Consider the following 13,720-nt stretch of genomic DNA (forward strand, 5'->3'; position numbering starts at 1 on the left):
GATGGGAAGTATTGTGTCTCTTCTCCTCGATCTGATGAGAGACATAGGTACTAACTGATGATGCGATACAAACCCGTAAAATAAATAAAATAAAAAATAAAAAGATAGATTAAATAGATTGAAAAAACACTTACCTAAAATAAGTACCAAGGTAATTAGTAAATCAACTTTGAAAAAATGATCTTCTAATCAACAAAAGAACTTCATTGGGGGAAAAAAAAACACAAAATTTAACTGTAAAAAATCTAGGTACTCAACTATTTCTGGGTTTCAAAAAATCTAGGTTCCCTATTCAACTTCTTCTAAAGAGTCTAAAGACTAGGTGTGCCCAATCTAAATTTTCTTCAATTAGGTATTTATCATCAATTTATCACTTAGATAATTTTATTCAATGAGATACACCCACCTTAGACAATTTCTTATTCTAAAAACTCTTCTATTTAACGACTAAAAGAAAAATCTGGTGTGAACATCACACGACTTTCTATTACATATAAAATACAACTGGTAATGATAGGTATAGTAGTAGAGACATTGTGAAAGTAATTGTGATAAGGAAAGAGTAAAAATAGAAGAGAAGGGTATTTTAACAGGTGTGTATTTTCGTTCTGGGAACGGAAACGATTTCCTCTCATCAAGATGGAACTTCTTCCTTTCTTCAAGTTGCTTAAAGTCTGACGTCACACATATTTGAACTCATTCATTAGAACGGAAAATAATAATTGAATTTTCGAACTTTTACAGTTATTTTTTCGGAGTTCTGACCTTAGATTTGGATTTTTCCCAACTTTTTACATAAGAATCGACCATTTATTTATAATTTTTACCCATCATTTGCAACTGTTCCATTGCGATAATTTATTCTAACAAATCTTGCGCTATAAACTACATAGGTACTTACCTATAACTTAGTTACTGTGCGTGTAGGTACCTATTTGGAAATTTTATTTTAGATTTTTCTTCAAGAGGGCTTTCCCTTTGGGAAACTGAACTGGTTGGAAATGCCCGTGAAACCATCGGAAAACTTAATGGTCGGGAATGCGCTATCTTGGATTTCCAATGGTTTAGTACAGGCGCTACCACGCCACCTAGTGGTTGAACTAATTCCCCAAGTAGAATTTTTGGAGTTACAACCACTGTCGGAGTTTTGGCACGTCCATTATCCGCATGTTATGTGTGAAATTAGTGTCAGAATTGGTGGAGATGCCAAAACTACCGAACAATCGAGTTGATGCATGTTTTTTTCTCCGTTATGTAATTTTTTCCCCTCCTATTATTACCTAGATAGAGACATTGTAGTATAGAGACATTGTGAAAGTAATTGTGATAAGGAAAATAGAAGAAATATAGAAGAGAAGGTTATTTTAACAGGTGTGTATTTTCGTTCTGGGAACGGAAACGATTTCCTCTCTCCAAGATGGAACTTCTTCCTTTCTTCAAGAGGGCTTAACTGTGCGTGTAATAGGTATTTGGAAATTTTATTTTAGATTGTTGCGCGTGTACTGTTCCATGTGACATTTAAGGTACCTACGTCACGTGACGTGATGGTACTGTGTTTCTACCTTTATTTTAGATGGTTCTTTATTTACCGGGCTTAATTGTAAAATATTGTAAAATCCTAAGAAAGAATTATAATATAATAATAGTAGCTCCCATGGCGTAGTGGTCACTGCGCTCGCCTTGCAGGCCGGAGACCCGGGTTCGATTCCCGGCGGGGTCAAGAAATTTGTATCATGCAACTTATTGATTCCGTGACTGGCTGTTGCGGGGCCCACTCAGTCTCGCGAGGAAAATGAGTAGCTATGACATATAAATGCGCATAGCGACCGGTGCCAGCATGGTAGGTATAACTATAAACATTGGATGTTAGGATTATTGAGATTTTGGGAAAAATCCTACAAAGCTGCAGTGAGCACCAAAGTTGTGACATAATAACACAAAGAAACTGCATTTACATATATAAGAATATTAATAACATTGAAAACACATTTTTTACCTAGTCTTATAATAGCTAGAACGCTGGAGGTCCCAGGTTCGATTCCCGGCGGCGTCGAAGTTTTTTACTTTCCTTTTCGGCTCCTTGTTTGGATTGTGGGGTAACTAATTCTATTCTATTTCTACAACAAGTAAAGTAGTAGGTATTCGTTTTCCATACAACTTAATAGTTTCTATCCTATTTCTTGAATTTCAGGCGCTCTCATAGCTTGCAGTCGATCGGACCCAAAGTTAGACGAATGTCTCATGAAAAAATCTCCTGCATTCTTTGCCGGCTTCGATAAAGGTAGGATTAACCTGCACTTTTAGTTCAAAGAACCAGTGGCGTAGCGTGGTCTAAATTCAAGTGTAGGGCGTTGTAGGGCTCAAGCACAGGTCTACCAAGTCCCATCACAGTACATGCCATTACTATTTATGGGCATTAGAGTGAACTTTTGAATTGTATGGCCGCCATACACGCCATACATACACGCTACGCCACTGCAAAGAACTGTAGAACTCAAGGAAAAGGTCCTCTGAAGGCTTTTTGCCTAAAAACCCCAAAAACCTAATCACATGTGACATCTCAATTCTTTTACCATTTGTGTCAACAATATTGGGGGACCTTAAACAGGGAGCGCACCAGTGTCTTGCTGTGGAACTATAAATAGGGATCAGAGCACCCAACAGCCAAACCCTAACCAGCCTGGCTAGCTTGAGGTTACTAGGTTTATCATACTTCAAAGGAAAAGCACAGGTCCTCATTTTGGTTAAATGCGGTTCGAGACGGGCCAAGTACTTTTCATTTAGGACTTTTTATTAAATCTTAGCCCATAGTTTAAAGTTTTATGGGTGTTTAAGTAATTAAATTAATAAATTATTATTTTATTTATTTCAGCAAATAGCAGATTCAAGGGGGCCGCAATCCGCGATCCCCTGAAAGTTGGCAGGGTTGTGTCGAAGAATGGAGATAATTCAATTGGCCTGAGCTTTACGCTGAATGACAATTTGCTGATTGGACAGAGCAAAGATGTAGTCAAAAGTCTCAAGTAAGCTACCAATCGATTCATCTAAAAAAAAGTCTCGAAACCAGATCAAAAAATCATCGCCCCTTCAAGATTCAATTAAGGGAATTGGTCTCCTTAAATATTAAATTGGTCTCATTAAGTTAATATTGAATTTTGCCCATTCGTCTCATTAAATATTCGTTTCGAGAGGAAAACCATGAATAAACGATTTTTTGTAACACAAATAAACAGGCGTGCCCATTTTAAATTAAATTTAGGTATGTGTACTAAGCCATTGAATTAAAATAAAACAAATATCCAAGTATGGTAAGCTGGTAGAATAATCCCCAAGGTCAGCCCAATAAGGTCCCCGATCCCACAGCAATCTCACCCCCGAGCCCGACCCAAAATCAACCCCACCCCCGAAGCTACCCAACACCAGAAGTAGGTTTCTCATACTTTTTTTTTCATTTTTTTTTTAATGAGGACCAACGTACAGTAGTACCTACGTACTAGGTAGGTAGTTGTATTTTATTATTGACGTTCGCAAAACGACCGATTTGTTTGGATTTTGTTTGATGTAAGCTTGGTGATAATTGGCAATTCTTCAAAGAGACTGACTGTGGGTTTCACTAACTTACTTTTGGGCCCTAACAGCCTGTTAGCTCATTAACACCCTGTAAACTCACCCACACATCTTCGCTTTCCTCCTTTCGAATTGAAATCTCTTATTTTACCTTATCCAATTTGTCTTTTTCAGCCCCTAACGTTAAAACTTGCAAGAAGAATGATCCCCAGTTGGATGCTTGCATTGTAAAGAGAGCCAGGGATGGAATACCCTATTTGGTGAAAGGTAACTTTCTTCAAGAGGGCTTTCCCTTTGGGAAACTGAACTATTTAGAGTTAGAGGATTTCTAATGGTTTAGTACAGGCATGATAAATGATAAATCACTTTGGCAGTTTTTAAGGAGTCTTGGTGTTAATGTGGATGATTCGGCTAAACGTTTTGTGGACCTGATCAGGTCTACCTAAAAGCGAGTGGCTGGCCTAACACATTTCTTTTTCTTTTGTTTTCCAGGGGAAGAAATGAACCGTTTCTTAAACGAGAACTACAAGGAGCTACAGGCCGCGTTCCTGCCTGTCTTCGAACAAGTTCTGGCTGACGAGGACAAAAACGAAATGAACGATATCTTCGCAACAGTGTCTTACGACGAATTGTTTCTCGACTAGTCTGGCAACGTTGGAAGACAGTCATTGGTTCCTATCGTACAGGGGTGGCCATATCTCTAGTCATTGTTCATAGTATGAACTTCATACTTGTTGAAAAATTTCTCTGAACATCAGAATTTCCATGAGACTGAATTCTGAAGATTGTAGACGAAAATTTTCGCCTGCGGCGTAGCTCGCCAAAAATCTCCCCTTTGATGGGATTGCGGCTCCCGAAGGTAAGGTTGGTGGCCACCCCTGCTCTAGTAGAATAGAATAGAATATACCTTGTTTATCCTGCCCGAATAGGACTGAAAAGTCCCTTTACCCCAGCAGTCTAAACAAGGTCTCGTATATTTAATGGGTTAAAGAATAATACATAGGTACAACTAAGAATTCAATAAAAAGACCTTGCTTAACTAGAAAAAAAGGTAAATATAAATTAATAGGTGGTAGTAGAGAATGACAATAAAGTAAAATACAACAGGTAATGATAGGTAGTAGTAGAGACATTGTGAAAGTAATGTGATAAGGAAAGAGTAAAAATAGAAGGGTATTTTAACAGGTGTGTATTTTCGTTCTGGGAACGGAAACGATTTCCTCTCTCCAAGATGGAACTTCTTCCTTTCTTCAAGAGGGCTTTCCCTTTGGGAAACTGAACTATTTAGAGTTAGAGGATTTCCAATGATTTAGTACAGGCATGATAAATGATAAATCACTTTGGCAGTTTTTAAGGAGTCTTGGTGTTAATGTGGATGATTCGGCTAAACGTTTTGGATAAATCACTTTGGCAGTTTTTAAGGAGTCTTGGTGTTAATGTGGATGATTCGGCTAAACGTTTTGATCCTGTACAGGCATGATAAATGATAAATCACTTGGCAGTTTTTAAGGAGTCTTGGTGTTAATGTGGATGATTCTGCTAAACGTTTTGATCCTAAATTCAGTCTAAATGATCTGAATAAACATTTTGTGACTCCGCCTGTAAATTTAGACCCAACTCACAAGCAATAGAGGGAACTGCTGAGGTCTTATCGTCCCGAAAGTGCGTTAGTTTTCTGCCGGTCCGGATTCGATCTAGGCTGTTTGGTCAGTGTGAATCTGTGAATCTCTAGCACAAGCCCATCACTGATTGCCAAAGATGTTCGCTCACCAGGAGTAAAGGAGATACTTGAGGACAATCACCTAGTGCCTAGTGCAGTGATTCCGAAATCTGGGGTCCGCGCCCCCCGAAGGGACTGTAAAGGACTTCAAGCCCCCCGGAATATCACATAATTACAGTAAAGGGGGCCGCAGAGCGTTCACAATTAAAAAAAAGGTTCAGCGTAGGAAAATGTTTGGGAATCGCTGACTTAGTGGAATACTAAGTCCACTGTGCCTAGGGCTGGCCACTCACGGACAGACCTGACAGGCACACCTGATCAGGTACGCCTGTCACGTCTACCTGATACCTGATGAGCACACACACACTATCAGGTAGATCTATCAGGTCGTCCGGTCAGGGTGATGCGGGTGATATTTATAGGTACCGTATAGGTATAATTGAAGTTTTCCACTCTACTTTTCACAACTATCACGTCACGTGACGTAACATGATGGTAGTGTGGCTGTCCTGAACGAAATTACCTGCAGTATTATTTGAAAACTTTGAACTAGGTACATCTTTCTGACTCCCCATGACTTCACGTGGTAGAATAGAATATACCTTGTTTATCCTACTCGAATGAGACTAAAAAGTCCCTTTACCCCAGCAGTATAAACAATGTCTCATGTGTTCCTATCTTAAGTCTGTACCCCATTTGACTTTCCTTTTTTTCTAAGAGGTTTGACAGAGGGTCTTGTAACTGCTATGGTCTTATCGTCCCGAAACCGAAGAGAGAAGGAAGACAGGATAGGAGAAAGCCAGCCGTTCCGAGAACGAACATTAATGGTAGAATAGACATGACTTCACATGGTAGAATAGAATATACCTTGTTTATCCTACTCGAATGAGATTAAAAAGTCCGTTTACCCCAGCAGTATAAACAAGGTCTCATGTGTTCCTATCTTAAGTCCGTATATACCCCATTTGACTTTCCTTTCACAGCCGGAATAACAAGTATCTATACTCTGGACTGGAAGCTGTATCGAAAGAGTGATGGAAATATCCACGCTAACATCACTAACAGCAGAATGGACTTCAATGTGACCAGGGCCTACTTTGACTTCAAGAATCTGTTCAACGGTGACACCATCGGGTATATTTTATAGGCCTTATGTCACTGTGACCTCATTAGATCTTTTGTGTGAAAATTAATGGAGTTACCAACAGGTCATCAGAAAAGATGAGATTATAGGGTTACAGGGTGGAAAGATTGAGGGTTAATAGGTTGCTGCCGCGCTCCTTTATGATTCAAACTTTTTCCCATTCTGACGAAGGCAGGACTTATCGTGGGTGGCGAAATCCAGTGAACGAACTAGTACAACGCTCTACACTACACTCCACGTTAACTACGTACATAGGCTGCCTAACCCTTTGTTTAATTTTTGAAACGATTTAGGAGGGAAAGTCAATAATATTCATAGTGGACTTTTCCTGATTTCCTTTCTCTACAGTTCACTGAATTACTAGTATAATTATAATTATACTTACCGGTAATTTATTTATTTTTCATTTCCAGAGCCAACCCTGCCAAATACTCGTTTGACTATCAGCTGCTCATTCCCAAAGGAGGTAGGTAGTAGGTCTGTACTTTTAGGTATACGGTATACTGTACCTGTTCTAGTTAGAAAAAATACTTCTAAGGTTAAAAAAAGGAATTTTTATTGTGTTAAACATAAATGCTTGTCACAGATGTCGTTCCCTGCTTGATAAACTACGCTAAATTTCATGACATAACTTAGACTCGAACCACCAATCTCCAGGTCCGAAGTCCAACGCGCTAACCACTAGAGTCTAGACCACTGAGGTTGGTTCTAAGGTTAACAAAATAGAGTGGAGAGCATAGAGTTTTTTGTTCTCAGCTCTATTTGGTTTGAATCCGTCTCTTCCCTCTATGTGATGTTCGATGCTCTTTGGGCTATGCTCTCCGCCCCTCTCTGTTTTTAGCCTAAGGTACCTACCTACGAGTAAAAGACTTCCTTAATCCTTGTAATTTATAATGATACCTTTGATACCTACCTATAATAACACTTCCCCATTAGGGACTGTTCCTATGGCGAAAATCGGTTAGGTAACATATTCCGGTTTAGGGTTGGACATTAAACAAGAACTTTTAACTGCGCTCGAACTTAAAAACGGTTAACCTTGAACTCGAAAACTAGCAAACAACCGATGTTTTTTCCTCAAAAAGTAAAAAAACTTCGAATAAGGAAGTTATATATTTTTACAATCCTGCACTAGTTTACACTTCCGATTCAGAGACCCAATATTAACCACAGACAAGTCAGGAAGTAGATCCCATGAATGAAAAAACTAGCAAACTACCGATGTTTTTTCCTCAAAATAAAAAACTTCGAATAAGGAAGTTATACATTTTTACAATCCTGCACTAGTTTACACTTCCGATTCAGAGACCCAATATTAACCACAGACAAGTCAGGAAGTAGATCCCATGAATGAGTATAGGTAAGAGGTTGTACCTACCAGTGGCGAAATCTCGATTTAATTTGTTAAGTTTCCATTTATTATTTTTCAATATTACTCTCAGAACATACTGAATTTTTATAAATTAATGGTATACCTATCCATCCGTATAAGCAGAGCTTGTGCCACGGATGGGAAGGTACAAACCGTTCACACTGCACAAAACGATTTTTTTTTTTTTTTTTGGACAGTAATTTTTTTCGTCAGAAATTTTACTTTCCTTATCCTATAGGAAGGAAAGTACCTAGGTAATGTATTTTTTTTCGTGAGGCGGCCCCTCGAAGCGTATCCAAATGAATTAATGTGCTCACATTGCCAACGATAAAAAATTCTGTAAAATTCTAACTTTGAACGGAGAAAAATCCGGACGAAGTAAAATCCGTGCAGTGTGAGCAGGCTGGTAGGTATAGGAGTCACCCCTTCCCTTCAACTCTACCCTCTACAGAGGGTTTTCCTCAATCCCCACTTGAAAATCTTGTAATACGTCACTGGTACCTAGTTACCTACAAAGGTACCTATCGTATGAGTCACTGGTATACCTACATAGGTACCTATGGTATGAGTAATAGATAGGTTGTACCTATAATCATCATAGAATACCTGTAATTGTAGGTACGAGGGGCTTATTAGTGATGATGTTGTGATAACTGATCTGGTTGTAACACTGACATAACTTATACCATTACTATAACTTATGCGATGGATTACTAGTATTGCTGCATTGGCATTGTTGGAAAATCAGTGACGAAGAGATGAATTTCGTTGATACGTACTATTTAGAAACACACTACTATCACGTCACGTGATCTCATGGGGTGTCAGAGAGATGTAGTTCAAAGTTTTCCCATAATATTGTAGGTATTTTTTTTAATGATAGCCACACTGCTCTCATGTCACTTGAGCTTACGTGACGTGAAAAATGACACTTTTGAGAAAGTCTTCAACTGTCTGCTTCCGAGGTCATGAAAGGTTCCAAATTTGATTTTTCCCATGGAAAAAGAGAAATATTCGACCTAGACTTTGAAAAACGACTCCTTCCAGAAGGTCTTCCTCAGATGGCTATTAATTTCCAATGAGAAAGTGAGAAATTCTCATGAAAATGTGAGCAGTTCCCATGGGACGAGCAATCGACCTGACTAGAAAATTGACACTTTTGAGAAGGTCCCAAGATGGCTATTGACTATTGACCACGAGAAATTCCCGTGAGAGTAGGGAAATTGACACTTCTGAGAAAGTCCTCATAAATATGGTTATTTTCCATGGAAAAGTAAGAAATTCCCATGAGGACTCGACCTGATGAGAAAAATGACACTTTTTAGAAGGTCCTCAGTTACCTGCCCATTTGAAAGTGAAGTAGGTAGACTTCCGAAGGTCTTTGAATGTTCCAATCCTGTATGAGAGGCGGGAAATTGACACTTCTGAGAAAGTCCTCATAAATATGGTTATTTCCCATGGAAAAGTAAGAAATTCCCATGAGAAATTGACCTGACGAGAAAAGTGACACTTTTTAGAAGGTCCTCAGTTACCTGCCCATTTGAAAGTGAAGTAGGTAGACTTCCGAAGGTCTTTGAATGTTCCAATCCTGTTTTGTAAACTTAGCAGATTTTGTTCCGTTCTAGAAGTTACAAGTACCCATCTAGCTGCGGAACATAATACCAAGGTGGTTTCCTACATCATAGCCTAGATACCAGATACCTAGATAGATACCTAGGATCTACGTACCTAGATAGATACCAAGACCAATGATTGCCAAACTGGGTCCCACACGGGACCTTGTGGGATGCCGTGAGATTTCGGGAGGAAAAAGATATTGAAAGATCAATTTTCGGCTATTGTGTTCTTCTTTTCTCTATCAAGGTAACAAATGTTGCCTCTTTCATGTACCATAAGTCCTGAACGGTTATTCCAATTTGAATGAAATTTGATAGCTGTCTTTAACACATGAGGGAATTTCAGTCATTTCATTTTGGGCACTTAAGGGGCCCTGCAAGAGCCCTTTCTCTGAATGGAGTATATCTGCTGCAGTCAACCAACAACTAACTGCTAGCTTGGTTACTCTACATACGTATAGGTACCTATAACTGACTGTCGCAAATGTCGCATTGAACTCTCGAGAATTTGCATGATTTTTAGTTTCATAATAAAAACCGCCCTGACTTTTATGACTTTCTTTTCAGGCATCAAAGAGCTCGGAATGCCTGTGATGGATCCCTATGTTAATCCGAGCTTGGTTACTCTACATACGTATATGTATAACTGACTGTCGCAAATGCCGCATTGAACTCTCGAGAATTTGCATGATTTTTAGTTTCATAATAAAAACCGAAACCGCCCTGACTTTTATGACTTTCTTTTCAGGCATCAAAGAGCTCGGAATGCCTGTGATGGATCCCTATGTTAATCCGATGGTGGACCTAGATAGATACCATGACCAATGATTGCCAAACTGGGTCCCACACGGGACCTTGTGGGATGCCGTGAGATTTCGGGAGGAAAAAGATATTGAAAGATCAATTTTCGGCTATTGTGTTCTTCTTTTCTCTATCAAGGTAACAAATGTTGCCTCTTTCATGTACCATGATCTCCATCAAGGTAACACATGTTGCCTCTTTCATGTACCATAAGTCCTGAACGGTTAGTCCAATTTGAATGAAATTTGATAGCTGTCTTTAACACATGAGGGAATCTCAGTCATTTCATTTTGGGTACTTAAGGGCTTAAGGGGCCCCGCAAGAGCCGTTTCTCTGAATGGAGTATATCTACTGCAGTCAACCAACAACTAACTGCTAGCTTGGTTACTCTAACATACGTATATGTATAACTGACTGTCGCAAATGTCGCATTGAACTCTCGAGAATTTGCATGATTTTTAGTTTCATAATAAAAACCGCCCTGACTTTTATGACTTTCTTTTCAGGCATCAAAGAGATGATTTGACAGGAAATAGAAATTTTCGGCTGGTTATTTTTTACTCTCTTTTTTTGATCAGATGTGTGAGAGCAATGAAATGATAGAAGGTAAGTCCTTTCTTTTATTTATTTTTTTTCTTCTTGATGAGGTTTGACAGAGGGAACTGTAACTGCCGCGGTCTAATCGTTCCGGAAGCAAAGAGAGAAGGAACACAGGATAGGAGAAAGCCAGCCGTTCCGAGAACGAACATTATCCCATCAGGATAAAATCTGCCCCGGGCGGGAATCGAACCCGTGGCCAGAAAAATTCCGACGAAGTAAAATTCGTGCAGTATGAGCAGGCTGGTAGGTATAGGGGTCACCCCTTCCCTTCAACCCTACCCTCTACGGAGGGTTTTCCTCAATCCCCATTTGAAAATCTTGTGATACGTCACTGGTACCTAGTTACCTACAAAGGTACCTATCGTATGAGTCACTGGTACCTACATAGGTACCTATGGTATGAGTAATAGATAGGTTGTACCTACAATCATCATAGAATACCTGTAATTGTAGGTACGAGGGGCTTATTAGTGATGTTGTGATAACTGATCTGGTTGTAACACTGACATAACTTATACCATTATTATAACTTATGCGATGGATTACTAGTATTGCTGCATTGGCATTGTTGGAAAATCAGTGACGAAGAGATGAATTTCGTTGATACGTACTATTTAGAAACACACTACTATCACGTCAAGTGACCTCATGGGGTGTCAGAGAGATGTAGTTCAAAGTTTTCCCATAATATTGTAGGTAGGTTTTTTTAATGATAGCCACACTGCTCTCATGTCACTTGACACTTTTGAAAAAGTCTTCAACTGTCTGCTTCCGAGGTCATGAAAGGTTCCAAATTTGATTTTTCCCATGGAAAAAAAGAAATATTCGACCTAGACTTTGAAAAACGACTCCTTCCAGAAGGTCTTCCTCTGATGGCTATTAATTTCCAATGAGAAAGTGAGAAATTCTCATGAAAATGTGAGCAGTTCCCATGGGACAAGCAATCGACCTGACTAGAAAATTAACACTTTTGAGAAGGTTCACAGATGGCTATTGACTATTGACCACGAGAAATTCCCATGAGAGGCGGGAAATCGACACTTCTGAGAAAGTCCTCATAAATATGGTTATTTTCCATGGAAAAGTAAGAAATTCCCATGAGAAATTGACCTGACGAGAAAAATGACACTTTTTAGAAGGTCCTCAGTTACCCAGTTTTCAATGCCCATTTGAAAGTGAAGTAGATAGACTTCCGAAGGTCTTTGAATGTTCCAATCCTGTTTTGTAAACTTGGCAGATTTTGTTCCGTTCTAGAAGTTACAAGTACCCATCTAGCTGCGGAACATAATACCAAGGTGGTTTCCTACATCATAGCCTAGATAATAGGTATGTTTTTTATTGTTTGGACGTATTATGTTTTAAAATAAACAAAATTGTCGACAATGATTTGACAGGAAATAGAAATTTTCGGCTGGTTATTTTTTACTCTCTTTTTTTTTGATCAGATGTGTGAGAGCAATGAAATGATAGAAGGTAAGTCCTTTCTTTTATTTATTTTTTTCTTCTTGATGAGGTTTGATAGTGGGTACTGTAACTGCCGCGGTCTAATCGTTCCGGAAGCAAAGAGAGAAGGAAGACAGGATAGGAGAAAGCCAGCCGTTCCGAGAACGAACATTATCCCATCAGGATAAAATCAGGGAACTGTAACTGCCGAGGTCTTATCGTTCCGGAAGCAAAGAGAGAAGGAAGACAGGATAGGAGAAAGCCAGCCGTTCCGAGAACGAACATTATCCCATCAGGATAAAATCTGCCCCGGGCGGGAATCGAACCCGTGGCCGTGACCTAGCGCTTACAAGGCAGACGCGCCACCAACCAAGCTAACTAGGCTGTTATCACCTATATTAGAGATTCTATTTCAGATAAGAGTAAGGTGAGTGCTGTCTAAACTTGAGAGGTATTTACTTAGTTAACTACTTGATAATAGGTAACTACAATTTTCATATTTACATCATTATCGCAATCTTATATTATAAGAACGAGATCCATTCACTCATTCACATTTCACAGTTCACATTTCACATTTCACATTTCATAGTTCACACACTGATCGCTCTATCTCGAGAACCACAACACCTAGAAAGCTGAAATTTGGTAGGTGACCTAGCGCTTACAAGGCAGACGCGCCACCAACCAAGCTAACTAGGCTGTTATCACCTATAGAGATTCTATTTCAGATAAGAGTAAGGTGAGTGCTGTCTAAACTTGAGAGGTATTTACTTACTTAACTACTTGATAATAACTACAATTTTCATATTTACATCATTATCGCAATAACCTTCATAAATATTCAATTACATTGATTATAATCTACAACATAAAATTGTAGATTTGTCTGAGTAAAATGTAAATATAGGTTGGTATTACCTCCCATTATTTTAGTATCCTGGGCGAATAATGTTCGTTCTCGGAACGGCTGGCTTTCTCCTATCCTTTCTTCCTTCTTTATTCGATTTCGGGACGATAAGGCCTTATGAGACACAATACTTCCCATTTACTTATTTCCTTCTTTTGGGATTTCTAACTTCTGGGACAGGATTAACCTCATCCGGTTTAAGCAGGTCTTAATTTTATTATTGTCCATAAAATGTAATGTCATTACCAATCAAATATATAAGACCTTGTTTAGACTGCGAGAGTAAAGGGACTTTTCAGTCCTATGCTGGTGGTACTTGATAATAACTACAATTTTCATATTTACATCATTATCGCAATAACCTTCATAAATATTCAATTACATTATTACATTGATTATAATCTACAACATAAAATTGTAGATTTGTCTGAGTAAAATGTAAATATAGGTTGGTATTACCTCCCATTATTTTATCCTAAATATATACAGCCCCTTGTGTAACTGACTCACTCATACTAATTCTAACCCACTTCTAGATGAGCTAGGA

This window comes from Diaphorina citri, unplaced genomic scaffold, assembly GCF_000475195.1.
Source record: "Diaphorina citri unplaced genomic scaffold, Diaci psyllid genome assembly version 1.1 scaffold1499, whole genome shotgun sequence".
Lineage (NCBI taxonomy): Eukaryota > Metazoa > Arthropoda > Insecta > Hemiptera > Psyllidae > Diaphorina > Diaphorina citri.